This window comes from Neltuma alba, unplaced genomic scaffold (assembly GCF_004799145.2).
Source record: "Neltuma alba isolate B1F8T4 unplaced genomic scaffold, ASM479914v2 tig00010362_pilon, whole genome shotgun sequence".
Classification (NCBI taxonomy): Eukaryota; Viridiplantae; Streptophyta; class Magnoliopsida; order Fabales; family Fabaceae; genus Neltuma; species Neltuma alba.
In genome coordinates, this window is record NW_021635269.1 from 184,364 (window position 1) to 196,936 (window position 12,573).

Here is a 12,573-nt window from a genome sequence, read left to right on the forward strand (position 1 = left end):
TCCATAGGAAAAAGCGTCAGGTTTTTGTGAAGCTTAACACTGTCCATTTGCCAAAAACCCTTTTTCCCAGATTCTAACCTTTAACTTTGAAAAATCATTAAAAATCATATACTTGGTCATTTTTAATGTGTTAGCTATAAAATTGAATCTCCAGACGTTATCTATAATCATGCCAAATTTCGTGATTAAAAGCATTTGGTAGCTTAATCAAAAAGTGACGTGAACACAGCAGTGTCAGTGTGTTTACAGCACTGTTAGTATAATACATACATAGCCAAAAAGATCCATGAATTTTTGTGGCAAGACACCACAAATTTAACCTTCAATTTGCAGCTTTTCCTTGGAGGATTCAGGCCCTAAAATGTTAGATTGCATTTGTGGAATGAGATTTCATTGAAATCTCAATAGCAAATTAACCAACTATAGCACCAACAAGCATCATTATTATGCATAACTACATTAACTACTATTAGTGAACTAGCATGCTTATCATTTGGCAAACTCAATCATACAAAGGCCAAAGCAAGCAAGTGTAAAGAGCAGCCACAACACAATCAAGAAAGTTCAACCACATAATAGCAATTAATCATGCAATAATCAATAATGCCAAGTTAGTGTTAGTAGCTAGGTTTAACTTGCTACCTTGCTCCAAAAGCTTGAGCTTTCTTTCTTTCTCTTCTTTCCCTTCACAAATATCAAACTCTAGCAATGCAATCCATCAAAAAGGGCTGCAAGAATCATTAACCAATAAAGAAAAAGCAAGAACACAAATCAAAAATGACTCTTGCTCCTTAAAACTTCCACCTTTGTTCACTATTTTTGAACTTATTTCCTTTTAACCCTAAAAATTGCTTCTTGACTTATTCCTACATGGTTTTTCATATAGATTCCATATATGTGCTTAGATCTATGAAAATAAAACTCCTCCTTTTAGCTACCCTTCACCGAATCACTAGGGGTACTTGAACCAAAAATTACAACTTTGTTTTAATGGTTCCAACACTTGTTCCTTTTAGTTTACCCTACACCATTTCTCATTTTAAGCATCATGGAAGCCTTAAAACATTGAAAAAATCATCCTAGGGTTCAGTCATCATCTTGGCCGAAATGAACATCCAAAGAAACAACCAAGAAAAATGCTTCAAAACAACCTATACTCACTTACAACCACTAGGAGCTAACATGTTTTGATGTGTCTTAGCAAGTGTGATCAAAAAAACTTCCTTCCCCTCAAGATAACCAGTTTGGCCAACACCCAAAGGAGAGGAGAAACAGATTTTTCAACCATAGAAAGAAAGAAAACAAAGCAAGGACCTATCTAGAACCAAGAACTAACCTTGAATCCTTGGTTGTATGGTCAAAGATGCTAGCTTTTCCTTGTTCCTTCTTCAAAACCCTCTCTTTTCTCTCCTTTCCTCCCTTGGCTAAACTCACATCTGAAAATGAGGGGGAGATGAGCTTGTTTAATGAGCCAAAATATCCCAACCACCCTCTTTAATGAGAATCCAAGTGTCATTACCCTCTTTAATCTTGCTTTCTCTTTCTTAATTAACAAAATCCAAATGAAATTAATTACCAAAAATCAAGATCCTCTCCTTTTGATTATATTGATTCATGCATTGCTTTCTGCTATTTAAGGAGTAAAAAGGGTTATTTTTCTATCCTATTGTGATTGCCTTGATCTGTAATCAGTTAGTCTATACAAAGCTCTTTGTTATTATTTTCAAGCAATTGGAGAAGGATCTAAGACCCAAGATGGAGCATTGAAGGAGCCACAAGTCATAAGAACCAAAACGCAAGATTTGGAGTGTTCTGTCTCCCCAAGTCACGATATGGGCTTATAAGGTCACAACCTGGATGCTCTTTAAGTAGAATTGCGTGTTTTAGAGCTAGGTCAAGACTGAAGGCCCTCTGTGTCCCCAGGTCACGACCTGGACTTCCCAAGTCGCGACATTAGATTATAAGGTCGCAACCTAAGTGTGTTAAGTGAAGCTATGCATTTTGGAATAGGTTTTTCAGTTTCTACACTTAAAAGGGCAGCCACCATAAGCCACACACTCTCCATTCTGCAGATTTGCAAAAGGATGAGCCTCTACCATATTTTCTCAAGTCTTTGTTGATCACATAGCCCAAACCTTCATTTTTCCTCACTTTATTATTTCTTGCAATTCTGAACCGATTAAACCACTCTCAACTCTTTCTTCTCTATTTTTCTTCCAACCCTCTCTTTAGCATCACCCATGGTTGATCATACGAGGAGCGATTATGACCAGTTTAAAGACATGAGAGGCTAAACCTTTAGCCTCTTGGTGATGGAAGATGAAGCTTGAGCTTAAGGACTTAATAGGGGAGTTACTTGGTCTAAACATGTGCTTGAATTTTTTGTTGAACATTTTTAGATTTAGGGATTTCTGTACTTGTGTAAAACTTGATTTATGATTTGTGAATCTTGTGTTTAGACTACTGCAATGTATTTGGATTGGATGCTATTTAATGTTGAATTATCTATATGAAAATTTTAGTTTTGAATCCTTGTGTTGAATTGATTGTTAGCAATTAATGATGATTAATTTGTTTACTTGGTATTCTGTGGTTGTTGATTGACAATATGAGAGCATTTACATCATCCATTCATTTACACTCTAAGTGGTTTTTAAGAATGTTTTAAGACGTTAACTAACTTTGATTAAAGTGAGTTTTTATTAATTAAAACATTAGACCTAAGTGATTACTTAGGGTTCTCATTAGACTTAGATATTTTCAAAACTCCTAATCAATTTAAGAGCAATAATAGATGAGTTTTTATCATCAAGAGGCTATCCTATCATAACTTCCCTTTAATCTAAAACATATCTTCATTCATTTAAAATAACAAAAAGATTTACTTCTTTGCAATTTATATTTACTACACCACTTTTTGAACAATTAAACCCCCTTTTCTTTACCCAAATCATCATGCTTTTGATAATTAGTTTAATCTAGGTCTTTTCAATAAAGTGCTCCTTGAGAAAAATGATTGGTTATGCCCTATACTACATTATATGGTGCAATCACAGTCTTGATAAACTGGAAGGCGACATTCCGGTCTGATCACCTTCCTAGATGTTTTTCTATCGCCAAAGTGACCACCACACAGCATATCATAGCAAGCAGAGAGTATGGGCCACGCCCCCCCCACAGGTATGTACTGTTTAATCACTTGGTTAGAGCACAGCTTCCACAGATAGGGATTATCCCATATGTAGTGAGAGGCTTCACTCTTAAGCTTTTAAACCTAGAAAGGGGTTAAATGAGATGGGATTAGACTTATAGCAAGATAATTGACTAAATGAGCAAACCATAGCTCAGAAATAGACAAGGCACATAAAGACTGATTAGGGAATAAATCACAAATAGCATCAAAATCTAATACTCCCCTAGTCTTTGGTGGTAGTCTACTAAGTGATCGACAATGCGGTTCATATTGCCAGCTTTATCTTTTACTTCAACATCAAACTCTTAGAGTAAAAGCATCCATCTCAAAAGTCTTGGCTTCAATTGAGGTTTATGGAAAAGATACTTCACTACTGCATGATCTGTGTATACAACCATTTTGGAATTTATGAGATAAGGTCTATATTTATCAAGTGTAAATACAATAGCAAATAATTCCTTTTCAATAGTGGTGTAATTTCTTTAAGCTGCATCTAGTGTTTTAGAAGCATAGCCAATTACTTTAGATATAGACCATCCTTTTGACCTAACATGACCCCCGCACTTAGATTTAAGGCATCACATGAAATTTCAAAAGGCAATTCCCAACTGGGAGAAATCAAAATAGGAGGAGTAATCAGCCTATTCCTCAGTTCATCAAAAGCTAGCTTACACTCATGATCAAATTAAAATTCAACATCTTTTTGTACAATTTAGATAGAGGTAGAGCAATTTTACTGAAGTCTTTGATGAATCTTCGATAAAACCCTACATGTCCTAAAAAGGATCTCAACTCTTTCAAGTTGGTAGGATAGAATAATAAAGAAATCACCTCTATTTTTTGCTTTCTCTACCTCTATTCCTACTTTTGAAATCAAGTGACCAAGCATAATTCCATGGTTAACCATGAAATGGCATTTTTCATAGTTCAAAATCAGACCTTTTTCAATGCATCTAGATAGGATTTTATCAAGACTACGCAAGCAATCAATAAAAGAGTCCCCATAGAAGTGAAATCATCCATAAAAACTTTAATACTTAGCTCAAGAAAGTCAGAAAAAATTGCAATCATGCATCGCTGGAAAGTTTCAGGAGCATTGCATAAACCGAAAGGCATTCTCCTATAGGCATAGGTGCCAAAAGGGCAGGTAAAGGTGGTCTTATCCTGGTCCTCATGAGCTATAGGGATTTAAAAGTATCTCGAATAGCCATCTAGGAAGCAGTAATGACTCTTTCCCGCTAACCGTTCTAGTATTTGGTCGATGAAAGGTAAGGGAAAGTGATCTTTACGGGTAGCATCATTGAGTCATCTATAATCAATATAAACTCGCTAAGAGTTATGTACTTTAGTAGGGATCAACTCATTGTTCTCATTTTTCACTACAGTTATACCACTCTTCTTTGGCACTACCTGAACTGGAGATACCCATTTAGAATCAGAAATGGGATATATGATCCTTGCACTCAATAATATTGTGACTTCCTCCTTTACTACATCAAGGATGAGAGGGTTCAATGTAACACCCCAACTTTTGGGCCTAGAAATACCAGAAATAGCCTGAATTGGATAGGCTACTAGACCCCTTTTGAGCAGAAGTCCCAAAGATGAGAAAGGAAGTCAAAGCAGTTTTAGGGACTAAACTGCAAAGTGAAAGTTTTCAGGAGCTCAAGTATAATCGAGGCTAGAGGTTCTAGTAAAGTCTTAAGGGCCCAAAAAGAGAAAAGAGAGTAGAAACAGGCCAGGGTTAAGTTAGAAACCTCAAAGAGAGGATTGAATGAAGTTAAGTCCAAGTAGGGACTAAACCGTAAATTAAGAAAGTTATGACCAACAAGGGTAAAAATGGAAGAGTATACAGAGAATTTCAAGAAAATCCCAAAAAATGGAAAATAATATTCTAAGGCTCTTCTGTGAAGAGAAAAGACGAAAATACCCCAGAGACAGCTTAAATGGAATTTATAATGTTATGGCCGGTAAAAAGTACATGGGTCGAGGTAATTATTGAAAATAGCAAGAGACCTAAAAAATATACACAAAAATGAGGTTAAATGGTTGGAAGGTTGTACTAATTTATAAAATTAGTCCCGCAACCAAAAGGTCAGTGGAATGGCTTTAATAAATTAAAAAGCCAGTTGTACCAATAAAAGGGTATTTTAGTAAATGAATTTTTATGCAAGGCTTAAAGGAAGTGTTATGGCCTAAGAAAATTCATAGATACTCTCTAGAAATAAAGGGAATTTATGGAGTAGACAGAAGAATATTCTGAGCTCCAGAAGGCCATAAAGAAAGCCAGAGAAACGTGGGCCAAGTAAATTCGGAGGAAACTTAACGATTAAGTTTTAATCCAACGGCTAGGATCTAATCTCCCTTCTCCTCCACCACATTTGTGACACTTGGCATCTTCTAGAAGAATGAGCTAAAGATAATGCAATGATGATGTAAAGTCAACTTAGAGTTCCAAAATTGCCCTTACTCTTTCTATTAGCAACCAAGGGCATTTTAGTCCATTCAAGCCAAATTTTTGGCTATAAATAGAGCCTCTCCCCCTTCATATTTTTGACCAACATGAGTTTAAGAGGGAAAACTCTGCCAAAATTTAGAGAGAAAAACATAGGGGTGAAGGCCAAGAAGAAGGAAAAGATTCAAGCTTCAAGATCAAGGTATGTGATGGTTATAGCATCTGCCTTGATACCTATTTCGAATAAGTTACTCTTTGTATCTAATTCTGAGATTTGGTATGATTCAAGTACACTCTGTAAGCTTTAAATTCATGTGTAGAACACTTCATTTGGATATGTGTACGATTTATGGTGATTTTTCAAGGTTAGAGTTTGAAATCTGGAAACAGTGTTTAACCTTTGGAAGAGTGTCAAATTCCGTACAATTCCGGTACTGTTCAAGGTAGAATTGGTTCCTAAAACTATTTTTTCTTTAAAGAGAAATTAAGGAACTTTCAGTGAGGCTTTGAACCACTCAATTTTGATTTGTCTAGAATTAATTATGATTTTTCAAAGTTGAGCAAAAATTCAGGAATTTCTGCATGAACAGTACCCGCGAAGCAAAATTTTCAGATTTAATATTCTTGAATCTAAGGCCATCTAAAGTGGTCCTAATTAACAAGAAATGGGTTTTAAGGATGGGAAATGATGAGATTTATGTTAGAAAAACTAGAAAGAAAACCCTAAAATGAAGAGAAAGGGTTGAAGTTCAAAAGAGCTAGTCTTGAATATTATGTAATCTAGTGGTCCTAATAGATTGTGTGATCAATGTGACTATGTTTAGGACCTTAGAACATCCAAGAGGACGTTCGGTGATGTTAACTGAATGCCCACATGGTTGGAAAGTCAAGGGAGTCAAAGGAAAAGTAAGAGGAAAGCTTGAGGTGCAAGGTAGTGAACTTACCTATTGTCATTGCTTGATGTTGTACGCTTGTGTGTTGCTATGTACATGTTATCTGAATGTTATTGTGACATGTTTTAGCTGCTGTAATTACTATTCATATGAGTAGATTATGTCTTCATGGCCATGCATCAAGAAGTTAGCTTTGAGCATGCTAATATGTCACTAATTAACAAGAGAATAAACAAATTACGTGTAGTGCATTAGCATCCATCTAGCATGATTAATATGGTATTGTTTGCTACTGAGATTTCCTCGAATCTCACCCCCTCCCTAACCAACGATTTAGGTCAATCAATGATGGGCAATAATGGCAGGACAAGCAAGGAGGAGAAAGTGGAGAATTATTGATGTTAATGAATGATATTATTATCTATTGTGTAATTCTCCTATTATGTAATTTATGTTGTGGATGCCAATGATGTCATGTAATTAATTATAATACTTATGGCATGAATGAAAGTGTATGAGCATGAATGGGAAAGAGTAAGCCCATGTTATGTCTGCCAAAGAAAGAAAAAGAATTAAAGTAAAGGGATGTTAAGAGATAAAACGTAGGTCCTAGAGCAGTGGGCTTGTAACTCCAGTTTAACCTATCAAACGAATGAGTTAAGTCACAAAATTTGGTATACTCATAGTACACATTCTAAGCTTTAAAATGAGAGGTAAGTCACCTCAATTGGATGTGTACACAAGGAGATATGAATTTCTAAAAATTGAGGCACAGAATCTGGAAGTTCCAGATTTTACAAAATAAACAGTAATATTTATTGATTAAATTGTATGAATTGGACAAAGATAAGTCCAATTGGATATTTTTCCCTTAAAGAGCATCAAAATATATTTTTGTAGAATTTTAGAAGACCTCAATATGATTTTTATGGAATTAGTTATGAATTTTTGAAGTTGGATCTGTAATTTGGAACTTAAATAGTGAATAGTAACCCGAGTAATTATATTGAAATTTTAAATCCACGAGCTTGTGTCATGGTATGCTTGAACCATAACGTTTGCGAATGCGTACTCTGAGGGGTTAAAGGTAGGACATTTCATTCAACCTCCTTTGGGGTTGTCTAATGGGTTTAGACTCTTTAATCAGTAGAATTCTATGTACAAATTGTCAGGCTAATCCCTGGAATATCAGCTAAAGTCCACCCCAAGGCTTCGTTATGCTTTATAAGAACCTCTAACAATTGGGACTCTTTCTTATCAGACAAGGAATTAGAGATTACAGGTAATTTGCTATTATCTCATAGGAAAGCATATTTAAATGGGGAGATAGTCAAGAGAGAAAAGTGAACTCCCCTTTGAAACCTCAACTTGGGTGATCGCTTGTTTTGAAAGATGTTCCTCAGTTCTACCAAGTGTTACACCAAGCTGGAGTTGGTCTATAGCAGCAACGAACTTGGTAAGGTCATCTTGTCCACCTATACCACAACTAGAAACCAAATCATTCAAATAGCATAAAGTATGAGAAGAGATTTTAGGTCTAAGAGGGGATTCAAGTGGGATATTATCAATCATCCCTGAAACCAGTATCTTTTCTTGCTTAGAGTACAAGGCATGTGATGGTGGGACAATAGGATGCTGGACAGCCCCTTTTGTGCCTTCTTCTAGAGTAGGTGGCCGTGATAAACATGGATCTCTACTGTGGAGAAGGTTGCCCAAGAGGGTCTGCTCTTCAAAGTTGAAGGATTTCACCGCGATGATGTCCTGGCTCTGTCGCGGTGATGTGATCCCGAAGCTCTCTGTTCCACTAACAGCATCTGCCATGTTTGATGTGCCTACAATATCCACTAAAAATTCCTTTCCAGAAGTGATGTTACTCTGAAAAAAGGTCAAATTATCCATAGTGGAAGATGATAAAGAGTACTCTTGTGATATAGATAGCATACTTTTGATTTCTAAACAGTTTATGCAAGTCGAATCAGTATCACAAGAGCAAGACAAAGAATGAATGGAAGGTAAAGAAGAAAAATATTCATCATAAGCAGCCCAAGATGAATGAAGTTCAAAAGATTCATTCATATTATCCATAAGTAAAGTATTTCCCTCATGTAGTCCTAATTCAAAATCATCTCTGATCTTATCAAGAGCTATGTCAATTGCATTTACACCATGTAGTGAGTAATCCTCATAGGGTTGTTTCATAGCTTGATACATTATTGAGGCCTTAAATGTTTAGATAATTATTTCAAATTTTTCTTGAAATTATTGAGGCCTTTATATAATTAAAATAATTATTTTTACTCAATTTCCACTATTTTTCCGAAAAACCTCTATTTTTAGGACTTCCTGTAAATGACTATTTTCATATCATTTTCATCTTTAGGGCCTCCATTGAGGTTCCAAAACCTCTAATTTACCTTTTTACCATTTTCTGAAAATTTTCTGGAATTTTTTTCAAATTTTTTCATTTTGCCCTTCCTGGAACGATAATTTTAAAAATATCAGTCCAGACCCTATTTAGATTTTATGACATGCTTCGCTTTCTCAGCCAGTCTACCTTTTGTATTGGCCCTTGACTTAATTTTCATATCTATTACCAGGGTTTTTTTTACAAGATGTGACATTTGATATTATTTTAATGATTGTGCCATTTTAACCTCTGCATTGGTAGTTGATCAGACCATATTTTACTATGCTTTTTCATGGCTTATTTGGGATTTTATCATGCTATTTGGGTTAAAAAGGCATTATTTATGATTAATTTGGATTAAAAATGATTGCACGAATATAAAGCTAAAAAGAGTGAAATTGTCATATTTTAGTGATTACTTTTATTTAATTGATTTTTGAAACTTTTGCTATTATATTTCATTAATTTTAATTGCATGAAACTTTGGAGAGATTAAAGTTAAGAGCATAAAAGAATTACAAGAATTATTAGAATTCATGTGGCTAAGGAACAGAGTTAATCACAAAAAATGACCCAGAACTTCAGAAAATTGTAGACAGGACTCATGCGTAAAACACAACTTTTTTTAAGGCATTATAATCATATTTTAGGTCTTCTCCTCCCCTCTCTTCTCCAAGCCGACACGTCCTCGATTTGTCACTATCGCCCATTGGCTCCATTCATCTCATCTTATGTAATCCCTTAGCTATAGACCATATTCGAGTTCATTTTGCGTCAATTGGAACCACGTTGGATGGCTTATAGCACAAGAAACCAAATCCGGAATTTTTGCTTTCTCGGTTACTATTCATTTGGCAAATCCAGATTTTACAGTCAACTTTAAAAATTCATAATTAATTCCAAAAAAATCAAAATTAGGTGGTTCCAAGTCCTACTAAAAGCTTTTAAAGAGATCTACATGAAAAAAATACTTTCAGGGGTTAACTCATTGTGAAACAATGCCAGAACTGTACGGAATTTATACTGTTCATATGGTCAAAACTGTTTTCCAGATTTAAAGCCCTGACTTTGAAAAATCACCCTAATTCGTACACATCTCCAATTCCAGTAAATTACCCATGGAATTAAAGCTCAAGGCGTGTACTTTAAGCATACAAAATCTCATGGTCAAGTTCATACAGAAACTACCTCAAAATACTTATCAAAGTTTACAGCTCCATAGGTAATAATTTCCAGCATCATTACATACATATATCAAGTTCATGACATGGAATGTAAAACTATGAAGCTATTCTTCCATTATGCTCTTCCTTCTTTGAAGTGCCTCTGCCCCTACTTGAATCATGGTAAATTTCGAATGAATGAGATTTCATAGAAATTACAGTAGCAAAATAAAATCAACTAAGCATCAACAAGCATTATTACACACAACTTTACTAAAAGCCATTGTTAGGGAACTAATACTAACTCATACCTTGTGAAACTCTAACATGCAATAGCCAAGGCATAAACATTGCAAGGAGCAACCACAAATCATACATAAACTTTCATATAGCTCAACCATCTAATGGCAATAATATAAGCATAACAACAATGCAATGTTAACAACAAAGTCAATTAAATCTTGCTACCTCAAGTGAAGTAAGCCTTAACTCTCTCTTCTTGTTCCTGGCTCCTTCCTTCACAAATATCAAAGCCTATCAACAGAGGGGCATAACTATTATATTCTATATCATAACAAAACTCAATGTTTAAATTGAATAGAGCCCTTAATCTCTTTTTCTTTAATTTTTGAGCTTTGTTTCCATCAACTTATAGTTTATTCTCTTAAGCCAATCCTACATAATTTTTCATGTAGGATCCAAATATGAGCTCAAAATTGTGAAATTCATCTTCCTTCCTCTTGAACCCCTTAGGCTGAAACACTTCCTCTTTTTCACCCAAAATTCCAACACAACAATATCAACCATAATCTCATAATATCACTTGACTCAAGTCATAAACAACCTCTTAAACTAATTCCCATCATCAAAATCATCCTCCACCATTCCTATATAATTTTGGCCAGCAAGAGGGGGAAGGGAAAATCATAGATCCTCAACCATAAAACTCAAGATTTCTAATTAAACCAAATAAGATTAACTACTAACCTTGGATCCAAGTTTGGTTGGTTGATTTTCTTGCCTTGTCCTCCTCTTTAAGCTTCAAGTTTTCAATCCTCAAGAATTTTCCCTATGGAAACTGAAATGTGAAGGAGGTGGGAGAGGAAGATGGGGTTTTATAGAGGACTTTGGACAATTTTGCCCTTAACCTTTTTCAATTTGCCAAAATTATCTGATTGGTTGATAATTGATATATATGAGGTCATAATTCCTAAAGGCTTATGTCATGCACATCTTGAAACTTCTCCTTGTTTCTTCCACTTTCCAAGTGGCACCATAAATAGCTTAGTCAAGAAGAAAGAAAATTTTTCACAATATATCCTGTATAACTTTCTACCGGCTTAGGTAGCTTTTGTACTGGCAGTACCATAATTGTCCTAGATATTTTTATCACCTATCCTTATCTTTTACCTTTTACTTTTGAGTCACCACCCCTCATAATCGTTTTTAAAAGAATAGAAACCCTTAGTCAAAATTAGTGGCTAAAAGTATTACTTTTCTTTCTGGAAATGCTTTATAGAGTTCTAGAACTTAGAAAATTCCTCTGTCAGTTTTAAAATCTCTTTTTAATTCCAAAAAAATTTCATGAATTTTTTGGAATTTAACTCCCACTATAGATATTTCTTTTTGAGTTTCCCGAATAAAAGCCCTAATTGGCTTAAATAAGGTTTAAATTTTTAAATCTTATCTGGGAGTAATTTGGGAATACAATCACCTCTACAATGTTCTAAACTCTCAAGGTATTTTATCCATATTTTTCCCAAATTTTCTGAGGCCTTAAAGTACATGAAATAATTAAATTTGACTAATTTTCCTTAATTAGTCAAATATTGCGAAAATTACTAGAAAAATAATATTAATTAATTTCCTTCATATTTTTGACTTCTATGACCATTCTCCTGTTCCAGAGAATTTTCTCTAATTTCTAGGATTTTTTAGGAATTTTCAAAGCTTTCTGTCATATTTCTCTAATTTATACTGACTTACTCAAAATATTGAAAATTCCACTTTGGTCCATATCCTGACTTCACATCAAAAGTTGTGCGATCTACATTAACACTAATATTCTGGCCCTTAACTATCTTTAGATTAAGTATACCTTAGTCACAAAATACTGGATGTGACATCTTACACTTCCCTCCATTCCATTCTCCACCCGTATCTTCTTTACCTTCTATCTTCATCTACACCCGTTCCATCACCTTTCTCTTCCTCCCTTGCTTCATCCACAATCCCCTCTCCACTTATCTCATCTCTCACACCCAAAACCGTTAGCCTTCAGCTCCATCTCATCTCCCATACCTATTCACTCATCTCCACGTACTAGTTTTAGGAATCTTGTTTTGTGTTGCTGAGATTGTGTTACCATTTGGATATCTCTGTTGAATTAACATTTGTGACTGGGTTGGGTTGATGTGGTTTGACAATTTGATGTATTTATTCCTAATTGATTCAATGATATT